Below are 8,663 nucleotides of genomic sequence, written 5' to 3'. Positions count from 1 at the left end.
TGGAAGGGTCGTAACCCCCCTGCCTCGAGTGACCACGCTCGTCCTAGGGATAGGTATCACCGATATGTGAAACAACTGGAAAATCACCCCAACTCTGCCCAACCTCGAAACTCGTGATCCCGACGTCCAAAACCTTCAAACGAACCACCCCGAGCCTCCTAGGGACCTCACCAAGCTTCCTACAAGCTGAAATGGGTATGGTTGGACTCCTACGAGCCTCACGAGCATGGATATGTACTTTGTTCCTTCGATCTATGACGATTTGGGTGGTTTGGGTATGTGTCCGTACGTTGTATGGAAAATGGGAAGGGAAAGGGAGCTCGGGACAGGTGTAGGGATAAGGGGAAAGGGTGAGGAAGATTATGGGAGTGTGTGTGTGGTCCACAACCAGCCACACCAACTCAAAACAACCACACAACGTAAAGAAATCGCACTAGGGGCAAAATTGTCTTTTCACACGTACGTTTTTAAAATTTCCGGGACGGGCTGTCACAGGAAAACTAGCTTTTCGAAAGGGTGGAAGTTGATGGAGGAGTCTTCAAAATGGTTTTAGGGTTTCTCATTCCCTCCATATATCTTTCTCTGTATTTAGGATTTTTATTTTAGTACAACGATATATTTTAGGGAATTTTCATAAAAAAGGTTTGGACTAAATTTATTTTAATAAAAAACCATGCTATAATTTTATTTAATTAAAAAGACTTAAATTTTAATGAAAAACCCTTAAATTTTAATAAAAAGGACAAAAGAACTTCAATTTTAATGAAAAATATATAATTTAAATATTAAAAAAAATTAAAAAAATATGATGCGTGGATCCATGCATCCTCATACAAACTGTTTATGAAACTTTCTACACTGTTTATGAAATTTACTAAATTGTTTATGAAACTTACGATACTGTTTATGAAAACTTACTACACTGTTTATGATACTTACGACACTGTTTATGAAACTTAACGGTACTACACTGTTTATGAAATTTAACGGTGCTACACTGTTTATGAAACTTAACGGTACTACACTATTTATTAAACTTAACCGTACTACATTCTTCTCTCTCTTCTTCTTGAATATTCTTGGCACATTCTCACCTTCCAAACACATTTTCTTCTAATTTTCTTTGATACTCATCAAATGTTCTCTGTATGTCTTCAATTTCTTAACTTTCTACACTAATTACTTAATTTTCTCTGTATCTCTTCATTAGTTTCCCTTGTTAAAATTTCTATCCTAAGATTCGTTTGTAAGATAAGGATAGTAACTTTTACTGGATATTTGAAGAAGGTTTCTCGAATTTCACATGATTATATAATATGGATTCTGTAGGTGGAAGGAAACGTAGAGGGAGTGGAAGCGGTGGTCGAGGTGTGCGTGGGGTGGATTTTTGTCTAGGAATTGGATATAATACGGAGTCTAATAATTCTTCATCGCATACTGTTGCTAGTCGATCTGCTACAGTATCTCATACGCATCATGCACACGCTTTTTGTTAGGTAGAAACCTCATCAGTTTGTGTTAGTGATTGTCTGTGTTGTGTGTGTCAAACAGGCATCTAAAAGATTGTGCGAAATCATTGCTTGTTAATCGCGTGTTCATCTTCGTCGATTTCTCTTGAGGATAATTAAGCCTGCAATTAATATGGAAATTTCCTGACTGATTTCTGCAAGTTTATACGAAAAATTCCGCACGTAAACTTAACAAAGTAAGTGTGACTTTCACCAACAGATTACAGGAATGTAGGACGTGCCCCCCAAACCAAGTAAATCCAAACACAACCATATTGTTCAAAATATACTCCATCCATTCCGAGCATGCCCTAAGCAGTAGCTGTTGTGCTAGGATAGCACCAAACCACGCGGAACCAAATCAAGCTAACCCACAGAAAATATATCAAATGAAATGCAAGAACAATATAGAAAATAACACCAAGATTTTAACGAGGTTCCTCCACAGTCAGTGTAACTGGAGTACGTCCTCGGAGCAGTAGGAGCTCACCCAATAATCCACTATCAACCAAATGGGAGTTTACAAAGTGTTGGCAATCTCACAACCCAAAAGCCCAATACACCCAATAGCTCTCACACACCAAAGAAACAAATAGAGAAAGAAATATAATGAATAATTTCTTCTCTATACATATAGTTCAAAGCTATTACAACAACAACTACTTTGGTAGATGATTACTAACTGAATGAAGCAGCAGCTTCTCTTCTCTCTTTTAGGCTCTCTGCAACTCTCCCTTGCTCTCTGCAAAAAAGAGCTCTTTCTTCTCCTTTATTTTCTGCAAAGGCAAATGAGCTCTCTCCTCTCTTGTTTTTTCTCTTTCTCTCTACTACTCTCCCTCCAAACCGAAATGAGCCCTCACGGGTGTTTAAGACAACCAAAACTTTTTCCTTTTACTTTTCCCTTTTTTCCTCCTCAAAACAAGGAAAGGTGTTGTCCACCTTCTTTGTTTATTCTAAAGTATATGGCCACTTGGCCACATAATCCAACAGTAGCCACGCGGCGGGCTCCTTTTCTTTCTCTTTGCCTGTAACCAATTAAAGTTATTGTTGTGCTAGGATAACACCAAACTAAATGGAACCAACTCAAGCTAACCCACAGGAAATTTTATCAAATGAAAATGCAAGAACAAAATATAAAAGACACAAAGATTTTTACGAGGTTCCTCCACAGTCAGTGTAACTGGAGTACATTCTCGAAGCAGTAGGAGCTCACCCAATAATCCACTATCAACCAAATGGGAGTTTACAAAGTGTTGACAATCTCATAACCCAAAAGCCCAATACACCCAATAGCTCTCACACACCAAAGAAACAAATAGAGAAAGAAATATAATGAATAATTTCTTCTCTATACATATAGCTCAAAGCTATTACAACAACAATTACTTTGGTTGATGATTACCAATCAAATGAAGCAACAACTTCTTCTTCTGTTTTAGGCTCTCTGCAACTCTCCCTTGCTCTCTGCAAAAAAACTCTTTCTTCTCTCTTGTTTTCTTCAAAAACCGAAATGAGCTCTCTCTCTTCTTTCTTGTTTTTCTTCAAAACCGAAAAATGAGCTCTCTTTCTTAAAAGCAACTTTTCTTTTTCTTTTAACCAACACCCACGGGTGTTTTCCCTTTTTTCCTCCCCAAAACAAGGAAAGGTGTTGTCCACCTTCTTTTGTTTAGCCGAAAGGTCTTTTGGACACTTGTCCACTTGGCCACATACTTCAACAATCTCCACCTTGGCCAAGTTCCGAAAGACGCCATGATAAGCAAAATTGCTTCAAAAAAACTCCTACTGCTCAATGCATTCTTTATATAGGCAAAATGTGAGCCAAGGTCAAGCAATGAATAAACTTGGCTACACCAACAACCTTAGTCAACATATCAGCGGGGTTGTCTTTAGTTGGAATCTTCTGGAGAATGATCTCCCCTTCACCAACTACTTCACGAACAAAGTGATAACGCACATCTATGTGCTTGGTCCTCGCATGATGAACCTGATACTTAGCCAAATAAATGGCACTCTGACTATCACAATGCACCTTCACCTGCTTCTGATCAACCCCAAATCTCTAATCAGTCCATGTATCCAAATGGCCTCCTTTATAGCTTCATCAACTGCCATATATTCAGCCTCTGTAGTAGACAAGGCAACAGACGACTGCAAAATGGACCTCCAACAAACTGGCCCTTTAGCCATAGTAAACACATAGCCTGTAGTAGACTTCCTTCCATCCAGATCACCTACATAATCTGAATCAACATAACCAACAGCAAAATGACTAATACCAGAGTCATCCATCTCAAAGCATAAACCAACATCTTGAGTACCATGGAGATACCTCAATATCCATTTAGCTGCTTGCCAGTGCTCTTTACCAGGATTATGCATATATTGACTCACCATGCCAACTGCATGAGCAATATCTGGTCTAGAGCATACCATTGCATACATCAAACTACCAACCAAATTTGCATATGGTATATTTTTCATTTGCAGCTTCTCCTTATCAGCTTTAGGACATTGTAGAGAACTCAATTTAAAATAAGGAGCCAAAGGGGTACTAACCGGTTTAGTTGAATCATGAACTCCAAACTTCCGAATCAACTTCTCAAGGTATTGTCTTTGATTCAAACAAACCAGACCCTTCTCTCTGTCTCTAGTGATCTCTATGCCAATGATCTTCTTTGCTTCACCAAGATCCTTCATCTCGAACTCATTCTTCATTTGATTCTTCAATTTATCAATCTCTTCGACATTATTTGAGGCAATCAACATATCATCAACATATATCAACAAATAAATGAAAGACCCATCTTGCAACTTCTTGAAGTACACACAATGATCATATTGACTTCTAGAATAATTTTGGCCTCTCATAAATTTATCAAACCTCAAATACCATTGTCTTGGAGATTGCTTCAAGCCATAAAGTGATTTCTTCAACTTGCAAAACAAATTCTCTTTCCCTTTCACTTTATACCCATCCGGTTGACACATATAGATCTCTTCATTCAAATCACCATGTAGGAAAGCCGTCTTCACATCGAGTTGCACAAGCTCAAGATCATATTGTGCAACAAGAGCTAACATAATGCGAATTGAGGAGTGCTTCACAACTGGAGAAAAAATTTCATTGTAGTCAATGTCTTCCTTTTGTGCATACCCTTTAGCAACTAATCTTGCTTTGAATCTTACATTGCTTTTCTCATCAGCATTTTCTTTCTTAGCATACACTCATTTACAACCAATAACTTTCTTACCCTTAGGCAATTTAGCTAACTCCCAAGTCTTGTTCTTCAAGAGAGAATTCATCTCATCACCCATGGCATTGCACCACTTCTCCTTTTCCTCACTCTCAATGGCTTCCTCAAAATTAGATGGAATCTTATCAGTGATAATAGGAAGAGCAAAAGCAACATAGTCACTATACCGAGCTGGCTTGGTAATTTGTCTTTTTCCTCTGTTCTTGGCAATAGACTCTTGAGGTGAAACTTGCTCTTCAACTTGAATAGAATCTTCAAGTTCAACTTCTTCAACATCCTCATGGTATCCCACTTCTTCACTTGTAGTGGCTTCGACATCAGCGGAAATAGGATTTGAAGTACTAGAGGCAACTTTCTCAAGCTCCACCTGTTGGACATCTTTCACATTCTTTTCAGAGTCTCTGAACATATTTTCTTCATCAAATGTCACATCTCTGCTGATTACAAGTTTCTTCATCTCCGGGCACCATAACCTGTAACCTTTGACACCACTACTAAAACCAAGAAAGATAGCCTTTTTGGCTATAGGATCAAGTTTATTTTCAGTTACATGAAAATAAGCAGGTGAACCAAAAATACGAATATAATCATAATCATTAGAAGGTTTTCCAGTCCATACCTCCATTGGCGTCTTACCCTGAACAGCAGCTGAGGGTAATCGGTTGATGATGTGACATGCATAAGTAACTGCCTCTGCCCAAAACGACTTGCTCAAACCCGACTGAGACAACATGCATCTAACCTTCTCAAGCAAGGTTCGATTCAATCTTTCTGCAACTCCATTTTGTTGTGGAGTTCCCCGGACACTAAAATGTCTCACAATCCCTTCCTCTTTGCAAACTTTAAAGAAAGGGTCGGATGTGTATTCACCACCATTATCCGATCTCAAAATCTTAATCTTTCTCCCAGTCTGGTTCTCAACCATTTTCTTCCAACCCAAGAAAATGCTCAACACCTCACTCTTGTGCAACATAGTGTAGACCCAAGACCTTCTTGAATAATCATCAACAAAGGTCACGAACCAATGTTTACCACTCAAAGAGGGAGTCTTTGTAGGACCCCAAACATCCGAATGCACATAATCAAGAATGCCCTTCGTCTGATGTACAGCAGTACCAAACTTCACTCTAGTTTGCTTCCCCAAGACACAATGCTCACAGAAATCAAGCTTACAAGTCGTGGCACCTTTTAGAAGACCTTGTTTCATAAGCCCTTGTAGAGCTTTCTCACCGGCATGGCCTAATCTCATATGCCACAATCTAGTAGTATCAGAATCGGATGTGCCCATATTTTCTGAGACTACAGATGCTTCACCTGTCACAGTGCTTCCTTGCAATAAATACAAATGGCCACATCGAGAAGCTTTCATCACAACAAGTGCACCATAAGTCACCTTCAATGTCTACCCATCTGAATGAAACCTGAAGCCCTTGGCTTCCAAAGTTCCCAAAGAAATAAGATTTTTCTTCAAATTCGGTACATACCGAACACCTGTCAACTCTTTAACCATGCCATCATGCAACTTCAAACGAACTGTACCAATCCCTTTTGTTGTGCAAGGATTGTCATCTCCCATGAACACAACACCGCCATCAAACTCTTTCAAGCTTGAAAACCAATCCTTGTGAGGAGTCATATGATGAGTACAACCCGTATCCAACACCCACTTAGTAGCACAATCAAATGATGAGGAAGTGGTTAAAGCAAAATCAGGAAAATCTGTTTCAACTTCAGCAACATTAGCTTCAGAACTTTCTTTACCTGTGGTCTTCAATTTAGGACAATCTTTCTTCCAATGGCCCTTATTACGACAAAAGGCACATTCATCCCTTTCCAAAGGTTTTCTACCTTTAGAGTTTCCTCTAGGTCGAGACTGTGATTTTTTCCTACTAGAAGATGATCTTCTCTCCGATGATCTACCTCTAACAAATAAAGCTTCCGAGGTACTATCATGATTTTTATCTCTATGCCTCATTTCATAATTCATCAAGGCATTTGACACATCTTCAAATTTCACAGTTTCTTTACCATGCATAATAGTGGTAACAAAATGCTCATAAGAGTTCGGCAAGGAATTCAACAATATTAAGGCCTTATCTTCATCCTTAATATCCTCATCTAAATTTAACAAGTCGGCAATCAACTTATTAAAAGCATCAAGGTGTCTAATCATTTTTGTACCTTCTTTGTATTGGAAGCGGTAGAGCTTTTTCTTCAAGTGTAGCCGGTTCTTTGCACTCTTCGTCATATACTTGTCTTCCAATTTTTGCCACAACACACTTGCCAATGTCTCCCGCATCACAAAATACTTCTGAGTTTTTGCAATGCACAACCGAATTGAAGAGCAAGCCCACAAATTTAATTTCTCCCATTCCGGCTTCGACATAGCTTCCGGCTTCTCTCCCAAAGCGACAAGTAGATCTTGTTGAGCCAACACATCTTTGACCTCACATTGCCACATCCCAAAGTTGTTTGTGCCATCAAACTTTTCAACTTCAAACTTTGCATTTTGCACCGTAGTTCTTGCAAATCCGGAGCTGCTTCCAAAAGGATTCTCATCTTGCCCGTCTGACATTTTTGGCAATTAGACAGTACCCAAGAGCAACTAGTGCTCTGATACCAATTGTTGTGCTAGGATAGCACCAAACTAAATGGAACCAACTCAAGCTAACCCACAGGAAATTTTATCAAATGAAAATGCAAGAACAAAATATAAAAGACACAAAGATTTTTACGAGGTTCCTCCACAGTCAGTGTAACTGGAGTACATCCTCGGAGCAGTAGGAGCTCACCCAATAATCCACTATCAACCAAATGGGAGTTTACAAAGTGTTGACAATCTCACAACCCAAAAGCCCAATACACCCAATAGCTCTCACACACCAAAGAAACAAATAGAGAAAGAAATATAATGAATAATTTCTTCTCTATACATATAGCTTAAAGCTATTACAACAACAATTACTTTGGTTGATGATTACCAATCAAATGAAGCAACAACTTCTTCTTCTGTTTTAGGCTCTCTGCAACTCTCCCTTGCTCTCTGCTAAAAAAAAACTCTTTCTTCTCTCTTGTTTTCTTCAAAAACCGAAATGAGCTCTCTCTCTTCTCTCTTGTTTTTCTTCAAAACCGAAAAATGAGCTCTCTTTCTTAAAAGCAACTTTTCTTTTTCTTTTAACCAACACCCACGGGTGTTTTCCCTTTTTTCCTCCCCAAAACAAGGAAAGGTGTTGTCCACCTTCTTTTGTTTAGCCGAAAGGTCTTTTGGACACTTGTCCACTTGGCCACATACTCCAACAGTTATGAAATATATGCATCAATGCATTCAAGCTTAGGGTATGGAATTTACCTCATATAGTCATCGTCATCGAGACTAGGGAACTCCTTAAGCTTTCTGCTGCTTTCTGGCCAGATATTATAGACTGGGACAAGTGAAATGCACGATAATTAAGAACCCCATTTATCACTGAATTCCAAAGTTCAGACAGCCATATGTGTTTTTGAGTGGCTTCAGACAGATGGTTACCTCTGTAACCAATTTTCTTTCTGATGTCGAAAAGTGCTGACATACGACCACTGGGTTTAACACTACCAAAATATACGGTTTTCACTTCGCGAGTAATCCCCCATTTCACAACTATTGCTCCATAAGCATTCATTTCACAAGCCGTGCCATCAACGGCCTCAAGAGTTAGATAAATCACTCTAATAGGAAGGCAGGAAAAGTGTTCGTATGCCTCCACCAGTCTCACAAAATGCAGTTGAAGTTTCTAAAAAAGAAGCCATGCAGAACATTATACTTAGACAAGTACGCCATTAAAGATTACTCAGTAAAACAGAACATGCTAGCGTAAGAAGTAGACCATCAGCTTTTACAAATTCGGATATGAGTTTATCAGTT

General features: G+C 38.9%; 1 long non-coding RNA gene across 1 annotated transcript; it reads right to left on the bottom strand.

Moving 5' to 3' along the window:
• Nucleotides 1-2,495: 2,495 nt before the first annotated feature.
• Nucleotides 2,496-8,663, bottom strand: LOC148692647 (uncharacterized). The gene is made up of 3 exons (XR_015953434.1): nucleotides 8,289-8,663; nucleotides 8,112-8,184; nucleotides 2,496-2,533 (listed from the first exon to the last, which is right to left on the bottom strand). It is a non-coding gene; the product is annotated as an uncharacterized LOC148692647 (long non-coding RNA).

Source organism: Pyrus communis, chromosome 11, assembly GCF_041283825.1.
Source record: "Pyrus communis isolate YQ-2024b chromosome 11, ASM4128382v1, whole genome shotgun sequence".
NCBI classification, from domain to species: Eukaryota; Viridiplantae; Streptophyta; class Magnoliopsida; order Rosales; family Rosaceae; genus Pyrus; species Pyrus communis.
Note: the sequence above shows the minus strand (reverse complement) of the source record. Positions and strands in the feature narration are given on the sequence as shown.